The following is an 18,871-nucleotide window of genomic DNA, read 5'->3' on the forward strand; positions in this document are numbered from 1 at the left end:
TGGACCGAGAAAAAATTAGACAAATTTTGAGAAAATGCTGGGAAATAGGATGGATGCAGATAGGTGCATGGTCTTTGGCATGGACATGGTGGGTCAAAAGTTCTACTATTATTATATAGGACTCTGAACACAGAATTATTTTGGTGGCCAAACTTGCTTAATGTAACCACATAGATAAACTTCAGATGTTCGAGAGCCTCAAGGCATGAAAAAATATTACATACATGTTTTACTCCCATATGCACATCTTGTCACAAAAAATTATATTAATATTGAAATAATGTATATAATAATATTTATTCATGTATATAGTTTTTAAACTGCTAATTTGTGTTATTTTCAATAATCAAAAAGTACACGTACCATATATAAAAAGGTTGAATTTTGTTGACCAATTTTTAGGGTCATATTTAGGGGATTGGCTATTACACACAAATTACCTTTGACAGTGTAAGTTCAGTATTTGTTTCCTTTGATATATTCTTTTCTAACCTCTTATCTAAATAGCTTCAAAATACAAGAAGTGATATAATTGATAATTCTATTGAATAATGTTCACCATTTCCTCTTGAACTTCTTTTTTGGAAATAAATGGGTGGATTAATGTTCCTCTCTGGATACTTGACAAATAAATAAATAATTACAATATTTGAAGCTCTAGGCTGTCAGCCCAAAGCCAAGCAAGAAATGTTGAAAGAGGAAGGCTTTTGACTGCTCCCCTAACGAGCAACTATCATAAAAGATTTATGAATTGTAAATCATTCCAGGGAGGAGGGCTATTAGCATTGGACCCGAATAGAGTCCTAGTTCAAAATGTGCATTTGATAGATATCTCGGTCACAGCAGCGCAAGACACATTAAATGAACTGAAAGCAGCAAATGTCTTCTCATAATCTAGTCTATCAGTGGGATGCCTCAAAAAATTGCATTCTTTTGTCTCCCATTTCAAGAAAATGTTGATCTCCCAGGCATAAAGAGAAGGAAATGGCTATGACACAGACTTGGTTTCACTTGAGGCATACTGACTGCTCTGTCTATCACTGTTGCCCTTGCTCATCTATGGTTTCATATTATCCAAATGCATACAATGCCAAATTATAAATTCCAATTATGTTAATCTATGCATCAGTTGAATCAGTTTGTAAAATTCCAATGTCATCTAATCAATACTGATAAAGGGTTTAACCAATGAACAGGATCATCTAAACTTTCAAAACCTTCAGGTCCTCCATGGTAGGCTTATTTAGAGTCATGAGGCCTGGGATCCATGGAATCTTGGGTTCATGGACTCAGAATTGGCTTGCCCACAGAAAGCAGAGGATGGTAGTTGATGGAACATATTCTGACTGGACGTCAGTGACTAGTGGCATTCTGCAGGGATCTATTCAGGGACCCTACTCTTTGTGACTTTTATAAATGTCTTGGACGAAGAAGTGGAAAGGTGGATCAGTAGGTTTGCTGATAACATGAAGATTGGAGGTGTTGTGGATAGAGTAGAAGGTTGTTGTAGGTTACAATGGAATGTTGACAGGATCCAGTGTTGAGCAGAGTGCTAGCCAAATAAGTGTGAGGTGATGTACTTTGGAAGGTCAGACAAGGGCGGAGTATATGGTCATGGCAGGATTCTAAACAGTGTAGAGGAACAAAGGAATCTTGGGGTTCATGTCCATAGATTCCTCATGGTTGCTGCCCAAATTGATAGGGAGACATAGAAAGTGTCTGGTGTGCTGGCCTTCATTATTAGAGGGACTGAGTTCAAGAGCCTTGAGGTAATTTTGCAGCTCTATGAAATTCTGGTTAGACCACACTTGGAGTATAGAGGCTTTAGAGAGGGTGCAAATGAGATTTACCAGGATGTTGTTTGAAATGATGAATGCCTTTGGAGTATCGAAGAAAGAGAGGAAACTTAATAGAAGTATGTAAAATTACGAGGCATAGGTAGGATGGACAAGCCAGTATCTTTTCCCCAGGGCAATAACAGCAAGTACCAGAGAACATCTGTTTAAAGAGAGTGGAGAAAAGTTTAAAGGAGATGGCACTGGGGAAGATGGGAGATAGAGTTGGCACAGATGTTCAGATAACGATAGTGGTAAATTTGAGCATTATTGAATAGAAGGATATTCATGTGACAATTCCTGAATGGCCAATGAGTAACTTCAACATGCAAAGCCCCTGCCAGTATTTACGTATAAAGATAGGAAAATATGAATGCAGAGCAGATCACCAAGCAAAAGTGCAAACTGGACGTTGTCAGTTATATCCTTAATTTTAAGCAGAGGCTGAGGTGCATTTTATTGATGTTGAACAAGGCTCTGTGGTTGAGGTTATTCCTCACACAACAGTATAAGTTGAAGTTTATTTATCACAAAATACCTAGTATGGTGAGAAGTATCCTTCTGCATTACATACAACCATGTAGAGCACAATTGACAGAGTGTGAGATTATACTCAAAAGGAAAATTAATTAGCATCAAGCAAACATGCATTATAGCATTCTTATTGTGTAGGAGCCTGATAGCTGCAGGGAAGAAACTGCCTTTAAGTCCATCTGTATTTTCTTCCTGATGGGAAAAGGGCAACAAGAGTGTATCTGGGGAGTGTTGGATCTTTTTGATTTACTCAGCAGCAGGAGACACAGATGGAGTCCAGGGTGGAATGTTTTGATCTGCATTCACTACCTTTTGCAGTTTCTTCTGATCTTGATTTGTACAGCTCCTATACAATGCTGCGGTGCATCTAGTAAGTATGCTTTTGATAGAGCACCTATAGAAACTGTTGAGGGACAGGTGGAACATGCTAAACTTTCATAGTCTTCAAAGAAAGCAGAGGCATTAATGTGCTTTGTTGATCATCATATTGATCTTCTCGTCCCAGGATAGTGGAGATACTTATTCCTAAGAATCTCAAATTATCCACTTTGACTTCAGAGACATTAATATGAACAGGGATGTGGACTCTACCCCCTCTCCTGAAGTCAATGATAATCTCCTTTGTCATTCAATGAGGCGGATGAGAAATAATATTACAGTCTTGGACAAGCAGTGCCATCATCCTCAGTGTTTTGTTAGATCTCCATACCATTGTAGAATTTGCCTTTGAATATTCCTCTGGAACCTTCAAATTTCAGAATCATAGGGATTTTAAAGGAAGTGACCTCAGAAATAGTGAACTCGCTGCTTGATATTTTTTTCAAAATTTACTAAATTCCAGGAGGTTATCAGAAGATTGGAAAATATCCAATGTTAATCCTTTATTCAAAAAGAGAGGACAGAAGGCAGGGAACTATAGGCCTGTTATTTTAAAATCTATTGTTGGAAAAATATTAGAATCAACTATCAAAGATTAAATAACTAATTATTTAGGAAAGCTGAATATAATTAAACTAGTCAATATGGTATTGTAAATGTTACATCATATTTTACAAATCTGCTCAAGTTCTGTGAGGATATGAGAGGGAAAGTTGAGCCATCTACAATGTATTTTGATCACAAAAATTATTTGATAAAGTGGCACATAAGTCGTGCATAAATTGGCAGTCCAAAGTACTGGAGGTGTTAGGGTTGATTGAAAACTAGCTGCCATGTAGAAAACAAGGAGCTGGAATAAATGAGTCATTTTTTTAGGCTAGGGATCAGCTTATGGCCTTCAATTGTATACAATAAGGTGGAGGGGTAGTGGCTGTTCTTGAAACTGATGGTGTGCGTTGTAATGGAGTAGATAAATATTGGGAGAATTTGGTAAAATTAGAGTAGGTTACATACATACACACATTTTAAAACAGATCTTATTTGAAATACTGAAGAATTAATATTCAGTGGACTTTACAGAAACTATGGATAATGCTATGCACATTTCACAAGTACATATTCATTGAAATGATGTCATAAAATTAATAGACTATTGTTCGGACTGGAGACACTTTGGCTGCTTACAAGACTTCTGACCTTTCTACAAAGTGCTCACAGAAAGGTCACACCTGGGTTTTGTTTACCTAAGACAACAACTTGACCAAGAAGGATAACACCTGTTGTTTGCTGAAGAAGGTGGAGGTTTTTGCAAATGAAAGAGTCACATGGGTTTTCTAGCAGTCTCAGTTGGAGAGAGAGAGAGAGAGAGAGAGAGAGGTGAAACAAGCTCTCTCAGCCAATGTGTGTGTGACACTGAAAGACATCTGAAACAAGCAGGAGAAGCTTGTTGGAAACAGAAAGCTCCAGAGTGGCAGATACCTGGAAGTGCTATCTGTCTGATGCTTTTCTTGGAATAAGAAGAACAGAAAGGAACTCTGTGATAGCCTGAAAGAAAGTGGTTATCATCTGGAGAACCCTGATGGGGCAAGTTTCATCAGCAAGACATCGAGGTGACTAATGGTGGTACCTCAGTTGTGGAAATCCTGGAACAACAAATCTTTCTCTCTGCAAACCCTACAAGAACCTTCCTGAGCGATAAAGATTTACCTTTTGAGCACCAAAGCCTGGTGAACTTTATACATGTTAAATTCTGTGCACAGTATAAGAATTGCCTGCAACCAGTGAAGTTGGAAGAAGGAGAAGTGAGATTGAATTGTGAACCAAAGAACTTTTCTTAAATTTACACACACATCATACACGTGCACTTAGAATTAGAAGGGGGTTAATTTGGGTTAGTTAAGTTAATAGAGATAAGTTAGTTTGATTCTGTTTTCATGTTTAAAGATAATTATAAACAATTTTTGTTTAAGTAACTACTTGTCTTGGTGAATGTATATTGCTGTTGGGTTTTGGGGTCCTTTGGGGTCGTAACAGTTTCCTGTGGCACCTGTACCTCTTTCGTGATGGTAGCAGTGAGAACAGAATTGTGTTAAAATTTGATGATTGCTGCTGCTCTCTGATGGCAGTGTTCCCTGTACATATTTTCAATAGAGAGGAGGGTTTTGCCTGTGATGTCCTGGGATGTTTCCACTAGCTTTTGGAGGGCTTTATGCTCAGGGGTATTGGTGTCCCCATACCAGACTATGATGCACCTGTCAGCATATTTTTCACCAAACATCCCTAGAAATTTGCCAGGGTTTCTGGTGTCACACCAAAACTCATAAATTCCTGAGGAAGGAGAGGTGCTGATGTGTTTTTTCAATGATGCTATTGGTATGTTGGGTCCAGGAAAATTCCTCAGAGATAGTGACTCCAAAGAACTTAAATTTTCTCATCCGGTCCATCTCTGACCCTCCAGTGATCACTGGATTGTATACCTCTGGCCATCAGCTCCTTAGTTTTGGTGACATTGAGTGCAAGGTTGTTGATGGTGCACCATTCAGCCAAGTTTTCAATCTCCCTCCTGTATGCTGATTCCTCACCTATAGAAGCTGGCACAAGTGCTGAAGCTCATCCAATGCTGTGGAGTTGGTAATGGCGGACGATGGTGGAATGTTCGCTGGTACCAGCAGGGGCATGCTGTAAACCAGCTCAGCTGATGAAGCTTGCAAGTCCTCTTTTGGAGCGGTCTGTATCCCCAGCATCATTCAGTGTAGTGCACCCAGCCACCGCCGTCCTGTGAGTCATGCACACAGGGCCTGTTTCAGGTGTCTGTGAAAATTCTCCACTAGTCCGTTGGACTGCAGGTGGTAGGCTGTGGTGAAATGGAGTTGGGTGCTTCAGAGGTGTGACAAGGTGACCCACAGTGCTAAAGTAAACTGTGCACCTCTGTCAGAGCTAACATGCACTGGATGCACTGGTATCTCAAAACGTGCCACCCAGGCAGATAGGAAAGTCCTGGCGCAAGTTTCGGTTATTATATTGACTATGGGTGTTGCTTCTGGCCAGCGAGTGAATTGATTGACCGTGGTGAGGATGTATCTGTGGCTGCGTGATACGGGTGGAGGACAAACGATATCAATGTGTATGTTTTGGAACCTCTGAGTGGTCGGGGGAATGTCCTGCACTGAGCTCTTGGTGTGTTTGTGGACCTTGGCTGTCTGACAAGACAGGCAGGTCTTTGCCCACTGGTAGACTTGTTTTTTTTAATCCATGCCAGAAAACCTTGGATGCCATAAGTTTGATTGTCATCTATATTGATGGGTGTGACAGGCCGTGTACCTGGTTAAAAAGTCTTTTGCAGCATACTGTTGGCACTATGGGCAAGGTTTTGCCTGTGGAAATGTCGCAGAGCAGTGTGGTTCTCTCTGGGCCCATTTTGATTTCCTGCAGCTGGAGTCCTGTTATTGCACCTCCACATCCTCTTGCTGGGCCATGGCCAATGCTTTCAAGTCCAGGCACCAAGTGATGGAGCTGATCTCAGGTCTGGAGAGGGCGTCTGCAACGACATCGTCTTTCCCCAACACATGTCAAATGTCAGAGATGAATTCTGAAAGGAAAAACAGATGTTGCTGTTGTCTTGCTGTCCATGGGTCTGAGATTTTTGATGGGTCAAAAGTGAGGGGTTTGTGGTTGGTAAATGCAATGAACTGCTATCCCTCTAGGAAATAGCGGAAGTGTTTCATGAGCAGATAAAGCACCAACAGTTCCCGATTGAAAGCGCTATATTTAAGTTCTGGGGGCTGTAGATAGTGGGTGAAAAAGGAGGTTTATGCAGGTGGCAGTTGTCTCACTGTACCAGGACTGCTCCTACTGCTGTGTTGGAGGCGTCCGATGTCAGTGTCAATGAGGCGTCCATGTGTGGGTGTGCTAACATGGTCACCTTAGCTAGCGCCTTCTCAGCTTCCCAGAATGCTGCCTCTGCCTCGGGCATCCAAATCAACAGCTTTTGTTTGCCCGTCAAGAGGTGGAAAAGTTGGCAGCGGTGGGAACAAAACGGTGGTAGAAGTGCACCATGCCCAAAAACTCTTGCAAACCTTTGATGGTGGAGGGCCTTGGGAAGTTTTGGTCAGCTGCCACTTTAGTTGGCAATGGGGCTACTCCAGCATATGTGACTCTGTGCCTGAGAAAGTCAATAGCGTCCTTATTGAATTTGTATTTGGCCAAGTTGACAGTAAGACTGAAATCCCAGAGCTTCCTGAATAAGAGTCTGAGGTGCTGGCCATGCTCTTCCTCCATAGAACTGGCCACTACAATATTATCCAGGTAGACAAAAATGAAGGGAAGGTCTCTGTAAACTGCATCCAAAAGGTAGTGCTGCATTTTTGAAATCAAACAAGATCCTCAGGAATTCCAAAAGTCCAAATGGGGTTACAATGGCCAATTTTGGCACATCATCTGGGCGTATGGGAATTTGGTGGTAGCCTTTCGTGAGGTCTACTTTGGAAAAGACCTGCTTCCTGTGCAGGTTTGCGGCAAAATCCTGAATGTGCAGTTTCGGGTAGCGATCTGGTACCATTGCAATGTTAAGCCTCTGGTTGCCACCACATGAATGCCAACCCCCACTTGCTTTAGGAACCACATGTAGGGGAGACAACCATGGGCTATCGAAACGCCTGATGATGCCCAGCTCCTCCATGGTTTTAAATTAATCTTTAGCCTGTTGTAGACAGTGGGGGGGAGGAGGTGGGAGGGAGTTTCCTCACCTTGGCATGGACGGATGGTCTCTTAGTCATCACATAATGTTGGACGTTGTGTGGCAGGGTGTTCAAATGAAAATCCAGTCTGAGGATTTCGGGAAATTCACAAATTTGTCTGTAGCTAGGGTTTGTATGAGCAGGGCTGGCTGTATACTAGGCGAGAGTGGGCATGTTGGGAAAGTGGAGGCATGGTCTAACTGGCGCCGTGCACATCAATCAGTAGGTTATTGGCCCTCAGAAAATCCGCCCGTAGGATCGGTTGTCGTACGACTGCGATAGAGAAATCCCACCGGTAAGCAGAGTCTCCCAGTAACAAACTGGCTGACCTGACGCTGTAGCTGGATATAGGCATTCCGCTTGCTGCGACTAGGTTGGCCCGTGTTTTCCGTTCAAAGGCGTTCAGTGGCAGGATGTTGCATTCGGTTCCTGTGTCGACCAAAAGTCTTTGTCCAGAGATCTGGTCGACGGCGCAGAAGAGGCCTGTGTGTTCATCAACTGCTGCAGCCATTACTGATGGCACTGTTTCCCTGGTTGTTGGTCGAGTAGGTACACAGTGGGCATTCTGGACCCACCTTCTGTGGTAGAAACACCACCCATCTCGTTGCTGGCCTTTGGGTCCCCCTGCCTGACTGGGATTGTGGGTGGTTGCCGAGGTGGATGAGGTAGCTCTCTGTTGGTTGCAGCTACCTGTTGGACTGTCGGGACAGAGGTCTGGGGAACCCTATATAGTCTGTTTGACTTGGCTGCTACCGCAGGAGGGTCAGAAAAATCCACATCAGACAGGACCAAGGCGATATCGCAGGGGAGGCGCTGTAAAAAGGCAGCTTTGAAACATCAGACACTTGGAGTGTCCGATGGCTAGCTCTACCAAAACTTTGTAGTTCGCTGGTAATAATGTGGAGGTGGAATTGTGCCTCTGCCTGGATGAACCACACACGTTGTCTGTGTGGCCAGAACGGTGCCAACTTAATGGCAACGACCCTCAAAGCTGGTTCATCTGCCATTGAGTAGGGTTCAGAGAAGTCTGGACTGTTGGGGTAACAATGTGGCTACAAGCAAAATGTCTGACTCAAGTTGTGGTCAGCAAAAACTGCTTTAATCAGTTTTACTTGCAACTTTTATGTCACTTCCTGTTTGGCCATTCCAAAACCAGAAGTGACATCACAATGCTGCAGATGCATTCCCCAGTCTGCTGACTTCATCCCAGAGATGAAGGGGGTCCAGCAACCCCCAGAATTTGTGGTTGACTGGAATCGTGGAGGTGATTCGAGCATGAAGTCCCCATCCCTTGGTTACCATTAAAATAAACTTTTTCTTTACAAAAAACAAAAAAACAAAACATCCCCTCCCCCTCCCTTTCACATTATAAATCCACACACCATCAAAAATTCTATTTGGGGAAGTCACTTGCATTTATACTATAGCAGCATTTATTATTATCCTTTATATTATTGCATTTATATTTACAATTAGGTCCCTATGTGATCCATATATGGCTGCCATATGTTAATAAATATATCATATTTGTTCCTTAAGTTGTGTGGAAGTTTTTCCTTAGGTATGCAACTGTTCATCTCATCAGTCCATCGTGCTATATGAGGAGGGAGTTGGATTTCCAAGTAATTGTAATACATTTCTTAGCCACTGCTAAGGCTATTTTAACAAATACAATTTGGAATTTAGTTAATTTATTGCTTATTTCAATAAAGTTGCCCAAAAGGTAAAGCTACGGGTCATCCATGAAGGCCACCCATTATCCTTTTTAATATTTCAGTAATATATTACCAGAAAGGTCCCACCGTCACACACAACCAAGTAGCATGTAAAAATGTTCCTATTTCTGTCCCACACCTAAAAAACATTTCTGATATTTTAGATTTTGATTTATGCAACTTCAGTGGTGTGTGATATAATTGGTGTAGAAAATTATATTGCACTAATCCATATCTTGCATTTATAATTGATGTCATGCTATCCAAACACCAATCAGACCAACATCTTTCCATTATTGCAACACCCAGAACTGACTTCCATCTCTCTCTCAATCTCTGTAAACCTAGTTTTGTACTTTCATTCTGGAAAGCATAGTGCATCTTGGTTATAAATTTAGGTTTACTCCCCAGCCAAATCATTCATTCTATTTCTCTAATTTCAAGTGGAACCAAACTTGGCCCCTAACTTTCTCTTAGGAATGATCTTAGCTGGAGAAAACAAAAGGAACTCTATATTTATTTCTTAATTGATCCCTCCATATAATAATCATCAATATATCTTATTCCTTTATCATACCATGAATTCAATATTTTGTTATCCAGATTCATAGGCAACAATACATTTTTACATAATGGTGTTCTTAATTATATACCTGTTTTTTTTACCAATACATTCATTTATTTCTTGCTATATTCTAAATATATGTATTAACATAGTGTTTTTTTTTGTTATTAACATCATTCCATGTGTAAATAAAATCCTTTGGTGTCTCTTCTTCTATTGAATTCAATCCCATTTGGATCCAAGAAGGTAGACTGTCTTATAAAAAGTTAAAAATCTTGCTGGTGCTGATAAATAGTATTTTTAAAAGTCTGGAAGTCTATGTTCTCCCAATTTATAATCCCATGTTAGCTTTTCCAATGAAATTCTCAGCATTTTGTTATTCCATAGGAATTGCATTTGTTATGAGTCCAGAGGATTCCAAAACCCAGCAGTAATAGATATTCACAAGAAAAATGGTTACTGAAACAAAAGTTGCTTTTAATTTTCTTTAAACATAAAAACAGGATCAAACTTTAATTTATTACTATTAACTTAACCACCTTCTAATTCTAAGTGCATGAATATGTAATGTGTATATGATCAGGAAAGTTCTTTGATTCACAGACCAATCTCACTTCTCCATGTTCTCTGGTATCAGGCAATTCTTATACTGTGCGCAGAATTTAACATTTATGAAGTTTCACCCGGCTTTGGTGCTTAAAGGCAAATGGCTACTGCTCAGGAAGGGTCTTGTTGGTTTCAAAGAGAGATTTGTGCTCATTGGACACACACAAACTGATCTCCCACGATCAATCACTTCAGTGACTTGCCGAAGAAATTTGCCTCATCATGGGTTTTCCAAATGATAACCTCTTCTTCCAGGTCACCACAGAGTTCCTCTTGTTTCCCTTATTTCAGGAGAAACATTCTAGCCAGCTATTTCCTCTTGTAAGGACAACAAGGGTTTTGAACAGGCTGAACTCAGAACTCATAACCCATCTTCAAAATGGGGTTTTTCAACAAGTCTGCCAGTTTGCCATTTTGCAGCCACCACTGCTACTGTAGAGCTCCCTTCTCTTTCTCTCTTTCTGAGAGAAGAATCCTGTTTGTTTTTTCCTCTCTCTGCTTGTAAAAACTAAAAACCTCTCCCAAGGCTCCAAACCCAATCTTTGAAAGATTTTATCAGTATTTCTGAGCCTGGACTTAATTGCCCATACACAATAGATCAGCATTCTTCATTGCTTCTGCAAAACAAACTGGAGCTTCAGCATCTATCTTTAGCAAAGCTCTTGTATTTTAAATGAGATGTCTTTTGTGAAGTGTTACTCTTTCTGTGAAGTGACCTACATTAAACCCCCACAATCTATCTCTTTTGAAGACATATTTATCCATAACCATACTAATATAACCTTATGTAATTATTCAATAATTTAAATAAATGTTTAGGTAGTACAATGGATAATGATGGAAAAAGATACTTGGCATCACTTTAATTTTAATATAATTTACTCTTCTCACTAGAGTAATTGGCAGGTCTTTCCATTTCTGTAAATCTTTCTCTATTTTTTCTAAAGGAGTGTAATTAAATAGATTTAAGTTCTGTAAATAATTATCTGTCATTATTCTTAAACATTTGATTTAATCTATCTTCCATTTAAATTTAATACCTTTTTTATATCTTTCATAATCAAACATTTTATTGGCATTATCTCAGTCTTGTCCATATTTATTTTATATCCATATTTTTCTAATGTTGTTTGTAATTTTATCAAGGATTCAGCCAGGTCAGACATTATAATACCATATCATCAGAAAATAAGCTAATTTTATGTTCTTCATATCCAACTTTGAAGCCCTTAACACTTAGATCTCTCCTAATAATTTCTGCCAGTGGCTCAATAACTAGGATAAAAATCCCTGGAGACAAAGGGACACCCCTGTCTACTTGATCTACTTAAGGGAAAAACCACTAACATCTGATTTGGCTTGTGGTTTATGATAAAGAGTTCTTATCCAGTTTATAAATTTTCTGCCTATACCATTTTTTTCAATGTTTTAAATAAGAAAGACCATTCTAATCAATTGAATGCTTTTTCTGCATCTAGGGAGATGGTTGTACTTGGATTCAACTTTGATTTTACCAGAAAGTCTTCCTTTGACAAATGCCACCTGATTTGTATATATTAATTTTGGTAGATATTGTCTCAATCTATTAGCCTTTGCCAATATTTTATAATTAGCATTAAGGAGTGAAATAGTTTTATAGTGATATAGAGGATGAAGTTTTTCTTCAGCAAAACTGTAATTTTAGCAGTAATTATAGATTCCAGGAGAGTCTGGGTCTCCACCGACCGGTCCAATATATCCATCATAAGAGGTATCAATAAGTCTTTAAATTGTCTGTAGAACTTGGGTGGAACCTCATCCTCCCCTGGAAAGTTGTTAGTTGGTAAAGTACACAAAGCCTTCTTGATTTCTTCTCTTATGAAGGGGCATCTAAATCAATTAGTTCTCTATCTTCTAATTTTGGAAGTTCAACATTTGTTAAAAATTCAGCCACCTCAGAATAACTCTGATCTATAGAGTTTCATATAATATTGTCTAAAATATTATTTATTACTTTTTGATTATATTTTATATTATTGGCCTCTGTTTTTATCGCATTCATCATTCTAGATGACTCCTCTGGCTTTAACTTTCAAGGTAAACCTTTATGTATTCATTCTCCCAATTCATAATATTTTTGCCAGGTTTTTAATATTTTTTCCATTCTTTATGTTTTTAATGTGTTATATTTCAATTTTTAAATTCTCTAATAGTCTTTATTTTTCTTGTGACCCTATTCTCTGATATTCTTTTTCCAATTTCGTTAAATCTTTCTCTAGACCATCCACCTCTGTAGCACATTCTCTCTTAAGATTTTTTGTATGGAATAATTTGTCTTCTAGACAAGCTTTAAGTGTGTCCCATATGAAAAAGCTATGATCAGTAGAACAGTTAGTTTCTCCGTGAACATTTCAATAAAATTTACTTTTCAACAATAAATACAAGACGGTTTTTAAAAAAAATACAACTTTTACTTAATCCCATTGTAAACATCTTCACAGTCTTTCTCTTTGGCAATCCTAGCCTTTTCATAACCCTCACAGGAAATCTTCCACTTCATTCTTAGTTTAAACATTGTCAATTACCTTCTGCTACTGCGACCCTCAGATTCGTAGGGTATATCATTGAATATTTCAAGATTTTGGAATGAAGTTGTCTTTTTATATCATTGTAGAGTGCATCGAAAGAACCAAAGACTTGTTGATCCAAACCAAAGCTTTTAATACTAAAAGACTGGAGCATATCACATGTAGGTTGAGCAGTCCAGAATGACCTGGTCTAGCTAGGAGCAATCCTTTAAGACCTGCCAGTAGGTGTGGCTATGCTCTCAGCCAATCACAGTCATCCTACACTACAATCTGTACATATACACATTGGTGATAGAATCTGTAGTATCACAATCATCAGACTCCTTCCTTTGCTTAATCAAATGCTCTTTTTCATGGTCAATCTTGGGTGGGCCATTATTTTGCTTAGAGTATTCATTTGCTGCTCCCATTCTAAGACTAAAAGGTCTTACCAGGACTGTTTGTGGTTGCTGTTTGCCAGCTCTCTTGGGTCTGAGGGTCTGGTGAGCCCTTTCAATATGTAGTTTTTCTCTGAATCTGTCTTTTCCCATGGATTGTCTTCTCCACATGGATTTGTGGGATCCATGTTTTAAAGAAGTTCGCTGGATCTCTTCCCTCGATTCCTTATTTCAGTCCAATAATTCGGACATTACTTCATCTGCTAAAATTCTCCATGTGGTTGATCTTATCCAGCAGACCTTGTCTGTCTTTCATTGCTTTGCATCTTTCTCCAAAGCTTTTAGCTTATTTTGTGTTTTTACCAAGTCTGCTTGGGTCATTCTTTCCATTAATCCTTCAATGGTTTATTTAATTTCAGTCATCTCTCATTATATTTTCAACAACAACAAATCGGTTGCTCAAGTTTCTTATTAAGAGTGGGGGCATTTAGACAGGTGCTTCTGACAACTTTACCTGATATTAACTAGTAATGTAAACAGGTGGAAATAAGACAACGACACAGACTGTTGAAATAGTAGATGTAGGCATTTGACAAAATAGGCCATTTTGATATTACTGATCCTTGAAATCAACACACAGTTTTCACAAATCAACTTTTTAATATATGCCAATACTCTTTTTCCCTTAATCAGATTATTAAGCCTATTAACATCAAAAGTAGCAACATTTATATTAGCCATTGACCAATTCATTTCAAAGACCATTGGAGAAACTTTTCTCCAATGGCAACCATACAAAAAAAACTAGAACATCTCAAAAGAAAAAGGAAAAGAAAAAACACAAAAATAAAAAATAAAAAATACTGTACTACATTATTACCTCCTTCAATTATGCGGGAGAGACCAATGCCACAAAGTGGCCAACAACTTTGGAAGGGTCAGTAGCCAAACCAACCCTCACCGAACAGAACAAAAAAAATTAATAATCAACAAGTTATTTCAAGAATGATCTGCTTCCTCCAGATCTCTATTAATTGATCATCATCGATATTAATTTCAACCAACTGCTGAGATTTATTCTCTTGCACTCCAATCTTCTTCTCTTTCCGGACTGGTGCAGGCTGTTGAAAAAAAACTTTCCTGACTCTTCATCTGTTTATTATTTGGTAAAGAATTAGCAAATGTAAGAGCTTCAGCGTCATCACTAAAGACTGAGATTTAAAGTCTCCATAAAAAACTTTAAAGACAGCAGGATACCAAAAGGCAAATTTATATCCTTTCGTCCACAAAACGGTTTTGGCAGAATTAAATTCTTTACGTCGTTTAATAACAACTTGACTCAAATCAGCATTAAAAATCTCTATTATTTTTAACTATCAGGGGGCCTTGATAACTTCTCGCATTTTGAACTGCAACTCTTAAGATCAATTCTCTATCTTTTTATTTATCTATTTATTTATTTATTTATTTTAATTTTTAAATTTTCACACTATGAACCATATTAACCAAAATACACACAAACATTTCTGTCTTGAATATACACAGTGTCATTTTCTCCCCTTTATCCTCCCCCCTCCAAATCCATTAAATGTTCAACATATACGTTATATATAATACAATAAACTCATTAAACAATGTCATCGCACTATGAAATTAAACAAGAAAATTGTGTCATCTACTTTTGCACACTGGGTCAGTTCATTTCGTCTTCTTCTCATTCTATCATTTTAGGGGGTGAAAGTCCGCGGTAGGCCCTCTCTGTTGTGTTCCATGTACGGTTCCCAAATTTGTTCAAATAATGTGACTTTATTTTTTAAATTATATGTTATTTTTTCTAGTGGAATACATTTATTCATTTCCATGTACCATTTCTGTACTCTCAGGCTCTCTTCTGATTTCCAAGTTGACATTATACATTTTTTTTTGCTACAGCTAAAGCTATCATAATAAATCTTTTTTGTGCTTCATCCAGTTTGAGGCCTAATTCTTTACTTCTTATATTACTTAGAAGAAAGATCTCTGGATTTTTTGGTATGTTGCTTTTTGTGATTTTATTTAATACCTGATTTAGATTTTCCCAAAACTTTTTCACTCTCTCACATACCCAAATTGCATGTACTGTTGTTCCCATTTCCTTCTTACAGCGAAAACATCTATCTGATAATGTTGGATCCCATTTATTTAACTTTTGGGGCGTGATATATAGCCTGTGTAACCAATTAAATTGTGTCATGTGTAACCTCATATTTATTATATTTCTCATAGTTCCAGAGCATAACTTTTCCCATATTTCATTTTTTATCTTTATGTTTAGATCTTGTTCCCACTTTTGTTTGGGTTTATAGCTTATTTCATCATTTTCTTTCTCTTGCAGCTTGATGTACATGTTTGTTTTAAATCTTTTAATTATCATTGTGTCTGTAATCACATATTCAAAGCTGCTTCCTTCTGGTAACCTCAGTTTGCTTCCCAATTTGTCCTTCAAGTAGGTTTTCAGTTGGTGGTATGCAAACATTGTACCGTGAGTTATTCCATATTTGTACTTCATTTGTTCAAATGATAATAAATTAATAAATAAGCAGTTTTCTATTCTTTTAATCCCTTTTCTCTCCCATTCTCTAAAGGAAAGGTTATCTATTGTGAAAGGGATAGCATAAACATCTAATCAGAATAGAGCATGGAGCTTGACCTGGAAGAGGTTTCCTTCTTATCACTCTTTGAGTTCTATCCAATTCCAAACCATTCGGGAAATATTCTTTCACCAAAACTTCAGGGATCCACTTCTGGAAAAATTGAACTGGGTCCAGACCCTTAAAATCTTAACATTATTTCTTCGACTGATTCTCCAACACCTCAGTTTTTTTCAATAAATAACTTCTTTGAATTTCCCAACCAGTAAATGAATCCTCCATCTGACCCATCTTTTCTTTACATTGTTTCACATCCTCCTTACAGTCATGAAAATCTTCAATCTTCTTAAATTTATCTTGTACCTTATCCACCAATTTCACACACTTCACCACATCCATCTCAATAGTTGATATCTCTCCCTTCATATCAGTAAGTTGTTCCTTCATAGATGACAAACCTTGACCCATCTTACTTGTCAAATCCTCTATCTGTTTGGATATATCATTTTGACTTACTGGGTCTGGGTAATGAGGGTCAGATGTAAACTTAATTGATACATGTTTAGGTATGGGCCTACCCTTATATATTACAGTTTCTTCCTCCTCTGTAACTGGATAAATATCTTTTTCCTCCAGTCTCCTTCCGATGTCGCCTTCTTCCTCGTCTGTCAATACTGATGGAATTTCAACCTGACTGTGGGTTCAGATCCCCCCCTCCTGTCAGTCCAGCATTGCTGGGCTGAGTCCCCTCACAGCTTGGGCCGAGCCTTCGCGCCTGAGCGGTTGCTTCTCGTAGCCTGGAGGAGGACATCTTTGGGCTCAGGCGCCATCTTCTGCGACGCTGCATGGAGTCGGCACCGGAGTCAAATGTGTCTTACTCAGGGACTGCTGTTTCTGTCTTGGGTGAGCAGGAATCAACTCTGCAGGCTCCATTTCAAAGGTAGGCCCAAGTTTTTCTGTACTTAATAGCTGTTTAGAAGTCTTTTTTTTTTTGCTACTTGTGCTTTTGCTTTCTAAAGTATATCAACTGTGTATCCAATATTTTCTAAAAAGTTATAAAAACTTTAAAAGTCAGGTTTTTAGTAGTTCTGCTGGGGGAGGTGTCTTTCCACATCTTCTCCCTATGCTATCATGCCACCCCCTCCCCGGGTCTGTATTTCTTGGCATTTAATTTAGTAAAATAAGAATGAGAAATCATTGGATCTGGGTGAAAGCGGTTGGAGAGCCTGGTGCTTGACAAGAGTAGATATTGAGATATTCTCAGTTGTGGGAAATCATGAACAAGGGGACATAACTATGAGGGGCTAGTAATTTAAAACTGAGGTGCAGAGAAGTTTCTTCTCTCAGAGTTCTCTGCCGCAAGTGAACTTATTAGTAGCTACAATTAAGTTGGAGACAGGTCTATTTGAATTATCAAAGAATTGAGGGTTATGGGGAACTGGCAAATGAGGAATTAAGACCAGCAAAGATATCCCATGATCATGTTGAATGGTGAGGCAAGCATGAGAAATCTGGAGTCCTCCTCCTGCTCCTAATTTCTTGTGCTTTTGTGTTCCAAAGTAATCTATTTCATCCACATTAAACACTTGTTTTGAAGGCTAGTTCCTTCGTTGATGATTCACTTCAGCTTTTTGGAAGATTTGTTTGCTGCCATAGTATTTGCATATACTGCTGTTCCAACAAGATGAGGTTTATACTCCTTGAAAATTCAAACTGGCTGCTGCTGGACTTCAATTCATCAGCCACCGATGTTCTTTCAAGTTCTGCCTTACATTCATATTTTTCCTGGATTATTATTGAACTCAGGGGCATGGGCTATTCATTCCAATCTTCTAACCACATACCTAATCTTTTTCCATTATTTTCACTCTAATGTTATAACTTCCAGGGGAAGTTCACAAACAGATACACATAAATACATATGGATGATTAAAAATGCATTGGCTGCACTTCACAAAATTCATTTCCATTCTTACAATCAATTTCAAAGCTGATTTGTGAAAACTGTGTGTTGATTTCAAGGATCAGTAATATCAAAATGGCCTATTTTGTCAAATGCCTACATCTACTATTTCAACGGTCTGTGTCGTCTTATTTCCACCTGTTTACATTACTAGTTAATAGCAGGTATAGTTGTCAGAAGCACCTGTCTAAATGCCCCCACTCTTAATAAGAAATATTTGTTATAAAAAAAGTTTTGTACATTGGTGGAACATACCATAAAGTCCATTGGATTGCAGCTAATATTTGCAAATACATTTTTAAATCAAGGAGTACCTGTCTAATGTACTTTTCACAGGCCTCTATGGAGGATGCCCATTTAAACAAATGAAATGATTTTAATGGGGTAATTTTGTTTCACTTTCAATCCAACCATGTGGGAAGATTTTGTCTGAATACTTATTCTGAAATTCTTTAGTACATGATCTGATTGGGATTGTACGCATTTAAATCCTCTAATGGTGACCTTGTTGGAGATTGTTGTACTAATGTGAAACACGTGATTAACATGGGTTAGTGGATATATTGTTGGAATCAGACACTACTTTGATATTTGTTTGGCCTTATTTGAGGTTAGCCATTGATGTGAAAAGATGCTACTATCCTTTTTGACTTACAATTTCAGTACAATTTTTTCATATACAATTGCTGTCATCCTGCAGTTTTGAATTACTTTGCATTCAATTATATACAGTAAATGCTTTTATACAATAAAGTGATATTGAGCCATCTACTCTTTTGGTAAAATCTGCATTCATTCACATAGTTTTTTTTTCAAATTAACTTCGAACTCCTGTGTGTCTATAATTCATTGCCAACACTCCATTCCACATACAAGGCACTCAAACAGATTCAGATAGACTAAGTCTACATTTTGTTTCACAACTATACAATTTGGATGTTTTCAACAGGCAGTTTGGAAACATC

Source organism: Narcine bancroftii, chromosome 2, assembly GCF_036971445.1.
Source record: "Narcine bancroftii isolate sNarBan1 chromosome 2, sNarBan1.hap1, whole genome shotgun sequence".
Taxonomy (NCBI): Eukaryota; Metazoa; Chordata; class Chondrichthyes; order Torpediniformes; family Narcinidae; genus Narcine; species Narcine bancroftii.